Raw genomic sequence first — 9155 nt, 5'->3', positions numbered from 1 at the left:
GTTGGGAAAAGTATGTGAACACCTAGGCTAATGACTTCTCCAAAAGCTAATTGGAGTCAGTTAACCTGGAGTCCAATCAAATCAATGAGATGAGATTGGGGATGTTGGTTAGAGCTGCCTTGCCCTATAAAAAACACTCACAAAATGTGAGTTTGCTATTCACAAGAAGCATTGCCTGATGTGAACCATGCATCAAACAAAAGAGATCTCAGAAGACCTAAGATTAAGAATTCTTGACTTGCATAAAGCTGGAAAGGGTTACAAAAGTATCTCTAAAAGCCTTGATGTTCATCAGTCCACGGTAAGACAAATTGTTTATAAATGGAGAAAGTTCAGCACTGTTGCTTCTCCCTAGGAGTGGCCGTCCTGCAAAGATGACTGCAAGAGCACAGTGCAGAATGCTCAATGAGGTTAAGAAGAATCCTAGAGTGTCAGCTAAAGACTTACAGAAATCTTTGGAACATGCTAACCTCTCGTTTGACGAGTCTACGATACATAAAACACTAAACAAGAATGGTGTTCATGGGAGGACACCACGGAAGAAGCCACTGCTGTCCAAAAAAAACATTGCTCCATGTCTGGTTTGCAGAAGTGCACCTGGATGTTCCACAGCGATACTGGCAAAATATTCTGTGGACAGTTTTTTGAAAGGAACACAACACTGGAGAAAAAAAGTCACAGCACACCAACATCAAAACCTCATCGCAACTGTAATGTATGGTGGAAGGGAGCATCATGGTTTGGGGCTGCTTTGCTGCCTCAGGGCCAAGACAGCTTACTCTCATTGACGGAAAAATGAATTTTCAAGTTTATCAAGACATTTTGCAGGAGAATGTTAGGCTATCTGTCTGCCAATTGAAGCTCAACAGAAGTTGGGTCATGCAACAGGACAATGACCCAAACACAAAAGTAAATAACAGAAAGGCTTCAACAGAAGAAAATACATTTTCTGGAGTGGCCCAGTCAGAGTCCTGACCTCAACCCGATTGAGATGCTGTGGCATGACCTCGAGAGCAGTTCACACCAGACATCCCAAGAATATTGCTGAACTGAAACCGTTTTGTAAAGAGGAATTGTCCAAAATTCCTCCTGACCGGTCTGATCCGCAACTACAGAAAACGTTTGTTTGAGGTTATTGCTGCCAAAGGAGGGTCAACCAGTTATTAAATCCAAGGGTTCACATACTTTTCCCACCCTGCACTGTGAATGTTTACATAATGTGTTCAATGAAGACATGAAAACGTATAATTGTGTGTTGTTAGTTTAAGCAGACTGTGTCTACTATTGTGACCTAGATGAAGATCAGATCAAACTTTATGACCAATTTATACAGAAGTCCAGGTATTTCCAAAGGTTTCACATACTTTTTCTTGCCACTGTATACATGAACGGTGCTTCCCAACATATACAGTTCCCAGTGTATTAACTTATATTATATTGCGTGCAGAGTAATAGGAAGTGTAATTAACCTAAGATGACTTCGATGGCCAAGTCTACTGAAAGAGATCCAAGTATGGCTTAGGGTGGGTGTGACTGCATGGGGGGACAACACAGCTAGGGAAAAGAATCCCCAATACAATGCATATTGGGGACCAGAAACTTGTTTGTTGATCTTTCTGTTTTTTTCTACCTTGACTATTGGTGGAGTTGTTGAGTGCCAGACCTAATCATGTTGATCTTTTAATCCACCCTCTTTTAACCTCCTGACCCGTATCCTCTTTAGTTCAATCAGCTGAGATGCAGCACCTTACAAGTACACTACCCCACCTAGTTCTAACAAAATGGACCACCTATTCTATCCTGCCAAACCTTTGTAGTTAATCAAGATGTGTGAGAGCCTGCCTAGTAAGTGTTGGTTAGCACTCTGTTCCTTCCTTGAGTGATTCCGGACCCCTGCTGATTCTACCATCCATGACACCCACAGACAAAGATGGCTTCCAACAGGATCAACTCTAAAAAATAACCCCCATGCTTAGCTCTAATATTTATGGGTGGATTAGGAATGCTTTGTCACTGCCTTTTTTTAATAAGCCAATTTTACACACCACCAAACCCCTTTAGTGGGGATATTTTGTGGCCTGTGTTGAGTCACAAAAGTGCTTGTGGTTGTGTTGTCTGGTCACACAGCTGTGCCTGTTTGTCTCCTTATCTGGGTTGACTGGGGGTCCCCATTCTCTCACACTTTCCACTCCTCTCTGTATCCACTTTGAAGTTATCCACTATCAGTTTGTTGTGAGTTGGTATTGTTTTCTATTCATTTTTTGTTGTTAATTCCCACTGTCCCCTAATGGAGAGCATATTCCCTGTATTTTAAAGTGTGCTGAACATGAGTAAAAAAAAAAGTTAAATACATTCTTTAGACAAAACAGGTGAAAGTGGCAAAGTGTGTGTCTCCTGTGTAGGCTATGCACCAACACAGTGTGATTAACCCTCCGCCGTTGCTGTTATTTTTAGTCTACACAAAACTATTGAAAAGATATTGGCCGTGTTCGAGAGCATCAAAAACGTGATGTATCATGGGTAAATTGTGACTTACCTACAAATAAAATGGAGTAGTTATTTATGATGCTTGGGGATTTGTAGATCAGTCAGTCTCAACTCGCCTTTAAATTTGGCCATTGTTGAACGTGCTGACTGTCCATAGGATTACCATCGCAGCACACAGTATGTCATTTGTATTCAGTTGCCATCTAGTGATCTAAAGCTCAAATTGCACCAAACAACAATTGGAAACTTACTTTCAGCAAGAATACACACTTTATTCAGAAATCAACACTAGAGAGGAAAAATTGCCAAAGCAGACTAATGGGGAAAAAGAGATGATCTTGCTCTTTCTTTTTTAACCTCATATCAAGAAAAACATCTGAATAATAATTACTAAGAATAAAAATACAATGATAACCATTAGTAAAATTATAACATGAAATAATGATTTGATATTGTGTCAAATCAATCTATTGCATATTGTCCTGGGCAGGGGTTGGAAACAGAGCATACAGTGTGACTGAAAACACCGCTCCCTTCATTCCAATTGGCTGGAATCATCAGAGTTTGGGAGGAAGAGCAACAGTTCATGTAAAGGCCAGCCCAGCAGGCCAACAGTCTTTGGGCATGTTACTGCCCTGCTCAGCTCCACATGTACAAAGACGCAACAGGCTGCTTGCATTCCTCACTCACACAGAGGGACTTGTGGGGATGTGCATGGTGACAAGCATCCAGAATGGTAGAGATCGAGGATAAACACAGTACACACAGCACTGGGAGGAAGTTATAGAGACTCTAGCTATAAAGTTGACAACATATCCAGAGTGAGTGAACATATCTACTACTTATCATTAGGACCGGTACGATACCAGTATTGCGATACTCGTTAGGATGGTGGCAAGGGGAAAAAACACGAAGCAAATTTCACTTCTTTAGGAAAACAGCCTTAATTGTGGAAACAAACATTATGTTGTCATCCAGAGTCACATTGATTTATTTCCCAAGCTAAAGCACATATTTTCGTGAGATACTTGTATCGTCCCGGCCCTATTAATCATGAATGTGAGCGTCTCGTATGTAAATATGAGTGTGTGTGTCTTGCAGTGTTTGTAGTTGTGTTCAAAATCCTGTCTGTGAGTGTGCATAGAGTCCATAGCTATGTGAAAGCGGGCCCCTATCAATGTCTCTAGGTGACAGGAGGTGGTCTTTGGAGGAGGGGTTTAGAAGATGCCAATACAGCATCAAGAGATCCAACCAATCAGGAGAGGTCAAAAAGTCATAGCTACCTGTAGGTCAAAGGTGAGGGTGGAGCCAAGACGATATGGCCTGGGATGCTGAGTTTGAGGCTGTGGAGTGTGGGGGAACAGGGTTAGGGCAAGGGCGTGAGCGAGTATTTCGAGCATCAGCTCAGGAGTTGTCAGAGGGGACATGCTCTTCGAAGCCCTCGCTCTCCCTGACCAGTGCCCTCCTTGTAGCGCTGGCTGTCCTCTGAGGCAAACTCATAGATCCAGCCCAGCTTGCTGTTGCAGTTCTTACAGCTGATGTCTCGCACCATATGTCTGCCCGTCAGCATCACGCGATCCTGTACCTGGCTGTACTGCAAGTTCACCATCTAAAAGATAATGAATAATAATGCTAGGTTATTACACAGTCATAACATGGTAATAAACATGTGTTTGCTAGGTGTGTTACTTCTGCCTATTGCGGAAGTGGGTTTTCTAGGGGTCACGTGTAGTGTAACTTCTGTGTAAATTATGTGAGTGCACTTGCTAAACATAGTGAGCCTGCCATCAAAGTTATTAGTTTGAGTGTTGAGCATAAAAGGTGTTTTCATTGGACTATTTCACTCCAGGGGTGGAAATACCAACATGAAAACATGTCTCTGGCAGTAGTAGCAGGCTGGTGTCATGGCGGCGTGCCTTGTTAAAGAGGAAGACTCAGCCAGTGGCTCTGGTGAAGCGGGTGGAGGTGAGTTCCGAGCTGTTGGTCAGGATGGTGTCACATTTGGCGCAGGCAAGGAGTCGTGTGCCCCCACACTCACCTGCAGGACCAGAGGGAAGGAGTGGGTTAATGCTGATCTCTGAAAGATAAGATGGAGAATTTAAATTACACCTCTAACGTTACACTCAGATCAATGACAACTGCCATACTGGCCCTAACCACACACACTCACTCACTCTTTCATGGCCTTCTTGTCAAACTCAGTAATGCCATATCGAGCAAATGACGTCGATGGCATTTAACGTTTGAGAAAGTCGAAAACCATGACGTCGTACCGTAAACACAACCCAGTCTTAATACTCAAAGTCTTTTCGATTATTTGGGCTTTAGCTAGTTGTAGCTAATATGTCCTTTTCCATGTTAATTATTTTATTCCCTCAAGTCTGTTTTTGTTCATTATCGCTTTGTTGTTGTTCTCTCAGCTGTTTCTGTTGATTCTGTATAAACATCCGGTACATTAACGCAGAGAGGAAAAAGTGAAGCGAGAGGTTTACTCCGCCTAAAATCTGTACATCAAAATAAGCCCACGAAGTGAGGATATATATATAATATACATACAGTTGAAGTCGGAAGTTTACATACACCTTAGCCAAATACATTTAAACTCAGTTTTTCACAATTCCTGACATTTAATCCTAGTAAAGATTCCCTGTTTTAGGTCAGTTAATATCACCACTTTATTTTAAGAATTTGAAATGTCAGAATAATAGCAGAAAGAATGATTTATTTCAGCTTTTATTTCTTTCATCACATTCCCAGTGGGTCAGAAGTTTACATACACTCAATTAGTATTTGGTAAAATTGTTTAACTTGGTTGAAACGTTTCGGGTAGCTTTCCACAAGCTTCCCACAATAATTTGGGTGATTTCTGGCCCATTCCTCCTGACAGAGCTGGTGTAACAGAGTCAGGTTTGTAGGCCTCCTTGCTCGCACAGGCTTTTTCAGTTCTGCCCACAAATGTTATTATATATTATTATATACAGTTAAAGTCGGAAGTTTACATACACTTAGGTTGGAGTCATTAAAACTCGTTTTTCAACTCCACACATTTCTTGTTAACAAACTATAGTTTTGGCAAGTCAGTTAGGACATCTACTTTGCGCATGACACAAGTACATTTTCCAACAATTGTTTACAAACAGATAGTTTCACTTATAATTCACTGTATCACAATTCCAGTGGGTCAGAAGTTTACATACACTAAGTTGACTGTGCCAGAAAATGTCATAGTATATATATATATATACTAAGTGGGGCTTGTTTGATCGAGTAGAAGTTTCAGAATGGTTAGGTAGGTTGTTACAAATGTATGGAGGTAGAATAATTAATTAATTATACAAGCAAGTAAAGTATGATTTGCACATGTAAAAAATACATTGAATACTTAAATGTATGTACTGTAGTTATGTCCTTGAGCTGTTCTTGTCTATTAATGTTCTGTATTATGTCATGTTTTGTGTGGACCCCACGAGGAGTAGCTGCTGCTTTTGCAACAGCTAATGGGGATCCTAATAAAATACAAAATTCTGAGTTTTGTCCAGTGGCTTGCGAAAGTATTCACCCCCTTGGCATTTTTCCTATTTTGTTGCCTTATAACCTGGAATTAAAATAGATTTTTTGGGGGGGGTTGTATCATTTGATTTACACAACATGCCTGCCACTTTGAAGATGCAAAATATTTTTTATTTGCGAAACAAACAAGAAATAAGACAAAGAAACAGAACTTGAGCGTGCATAACTATTCACCCCCCCCCCCCCCCCCCCCCCCAAAAGTCAATATCAATACTTTGTAGAGACACCTTTTGCAGCAATTACAGCGGCAAGTCTCTTGGGGTACATCTCTATAAGCTTGGCACATCTAGCCACTGGGATTTTTGCCCATTCAAGGCAAAACTGCTCCAGCTCCTTCAAGTTGGATGGGTTCCACTGGTGTACAGCAATCTTTAAGTCATACCACAGATTTTCAATTGGATTTAAGTCTGGGCTTTGACTAGGCTATTCCAAAGCATTTAAATGTTTCCCCTTAAACCACTTGAGTGCTGCTTTAGCAGTATGCTTAGAGTCATTGTCCTGCTGGAAGGTGAACCTCGGTCCCAGTGTCAAATCTCTGGAAGACTGAAACAGGTTTCCCTCGAGAATTTCCCTGTATTTAGCGCCATCCATCATTCCTTCAATTCTGACCAGTTTCCCAGTCCCTGCTGAGGAAAAACATCCCCACAGCATGATGCTGCCACCACCATGCTTCACTGTGGGGATGGTGTTCTCGGGGTGTTCGCCAGACATAGCATTTTCCTTCATTGCCAAAATGGTCAATTTTAGTCTCATCTGACCAAAGTACCTTATTCTATATGTTTGGGTAGTCTCCCACAAGCCTTTTGGCAAACACCAAACGTGTTTGCTTGTTTTTTTCTTTAAGCAATGGCTTTTTTTCTGGCCACTCTTCCCATGAAGCCCAGCTATTTGGAGTGTATGGCATAAAGTGGATGGACAGATAATCCAATCTCCGCTGTGGAGCTTTGCAGCTCCTTCAGGGTTATCTTTGGTCTCTTTGTTGCCTCTCTGATTAATGCCTTCCTTGCCTGGTCTGTGAATTTTGGTAGGTGGCCCTCTCTTTGCAGCTTTGTTGTGGTGCCATATTCTTTCAATTTTTTATTAATGGATTTAATGGTGAGGTGTGGGATGTTAAAAGTTTCTGATATTTTTTTTATAACCCAACCCTAATCTGTACTTCTCCACAACTTTGTCTCTGACCTGTTTGGAGAGCTCCTTGGTCTTCATGGTGCCGCTTGCTTGGTGGTGCCCCTTGCTTAATGGTGTTGCCGACTCTTTTCAGAACAGGTGTATATATACTGAGATCATGTGACAGATCATGTGACACTTAGATTGCACACAGGTGGACTTTATTTAACTAATTATGTGATTTCTGAAGGTAATTGGTTGCACCAGATCTTATTTAGGGGCTTTATAGCAAAGGGAGTGAATACATATTAAAGCACCACTTTTACATTTTAATTTTTTTCATTTCAATTCACCAATTTGGACTATTTACTATTTACATATTACATGAAATCCGAATAAAAATCTATTTAAATGACAGGTTGTAATGCAACAAAATAGGAAAAAAGGCGAGGGGGATGAATACTTTTGCAAGACACTGTAGTTGCAAAAAATATTTGAGAATCAATGCAAGTGCATAATGTGGTGTGAATAAATACAACAACACTTGCGAACAGGTAAGTTGATATGTGAATCAATTCAATAAGATTTTCAAGATTGCAACTGTACTGAACAAAAATATAAATGCAACATGTAAAGTTTTGGTCCCATGTTTCATGAGCTGAAATAAAAGATCCCAGAAATGTTCCATATGCACAAAATGCTTATTTTTCTCACATTTTGGGCACAAATTTGTTTGCATCCCTGTTAGTGAGTATTTCTCCTTTGCCAAGATAATCCATCCACCTGACAAGTGTGGCATATCAAGAAGCTGATTAAACAGCATGATCATTACACAGGTGCACCTTGTGTTGGGGACAATAAAAGGCCAGTCTAAATTGTGCAGTTTTGTCACACAACACAATGACACCAATGTCTCAAGTTTTGAGGAAGAATGCAATTGGCATGCTGACTGCATGAATGTTCCCCAGAGTTGTTCTTAGAGAATTGAATGTTAATTTCTCTACCAAAGTAATTTTAGAGAATTTGGCAGTAGGTTCAATCGGCCACACAACTGCAGACCACGTGTAAACTGCCAACCCAAGACCTCCACATCCGGCTTCTTCACCTGTGGGATCGTCTGAGACCAGTCACCTGGACAGCTGATAAAACTGAGGAGTATTTCTGTCTGTAATAAAGCTCTTTTGTGGGGAAAAACTAATTTTGATTGGCTGGGCCTGGGCCTGGCTCCCCAGCTAGCAATGAGGAATCAGGAATGAGGAATATTTAAGCATACACAATACATGAACATAAACTGTATACGTGTAAGTCTGTGCTGTGTGTCTTTTAGTGGAACTTTGATCTCTCTACCTAGTTGTCTGACACGATTGTGGCTCTCTGAGGTGTGTCAGGCTGGTTTATGATCTTGTTAGATGCTGACTGATCATCATCATCCACGTGAGTGTTTGTGATCCCAGAGTCAGCACTAATGTCTCTCTCTGACTCCGTTTGTAAAAACGCTTGTTCGCCTGTTTTTAGTCGATGCTTTCTGTTTCTCCTGTATATTTGTCCATCCGGCATACAAACAACAAATTACATTGGCTGCTCTTGTCTGTTCAGCACGGCAGCTGGTTGCCACATATCTCCTCTCTAGATCCTGACGTTTTCTCCTGCGTGTATGTCTGGTAGTTGTCTCGTTTGTCTGTCGTAGTAGCTTTTCTGTTTAAGCTGTCTGTTCTTCAGCTTGTCTTGGATTTGAATGTTACCTTCAGGAGTCAGTAGGGTGGTAGAGGTTGGCAACTTGGACTTCAGCCGTAGTCCCATTAGTAGTTGTGCTGGTGATAACCCTATGCCCTCTAGTAGTGTGTTGTGGTACTCCAGCAGAGCTATGTAGGTGTCACAGTTGCTACTTTGCGCCTTCTTGAGTAGGTTCTTGACCATTTGCACAGTCCTCTCCGATTGTCCATTTGACTGAGCGTGTCCTGGATTGGAATTTATGTGCTTGAACTCCAAGC

The 9155-nt window shown here is 41.3% G+C and overlaps 1 pseudogene; it reads right to left on the bottom strand.

Moving 5' to 3' along the window:
* Positions 1–3891: 3891 nt before the first annotated feature.
* LOC120060025 lies at positions 3892–9081 on the bottom strand (annotated as a pseudogene).
* Between the last annotated feature and the right edge of the window lie 74 nt (positions 9082–9155).

Source organism: Salvelinus namaycush, chromosome 15 (genome assembly GCF_016432855.1).
Source record: "Salvelinus namaycush isolate Seneca chromosome 15, SaNama_1.0, whole genome shotgun sequence".
Lineage (NCBI taxonomy): Eukaryota > Metazoa > Chordata > Actinopteri > Salmoniformes > Salmonidae > Salvelinus > Salvelinus namaycush.
This window is presented reverse-complemented; position numbering and strand designations above follow the sequence as displayed.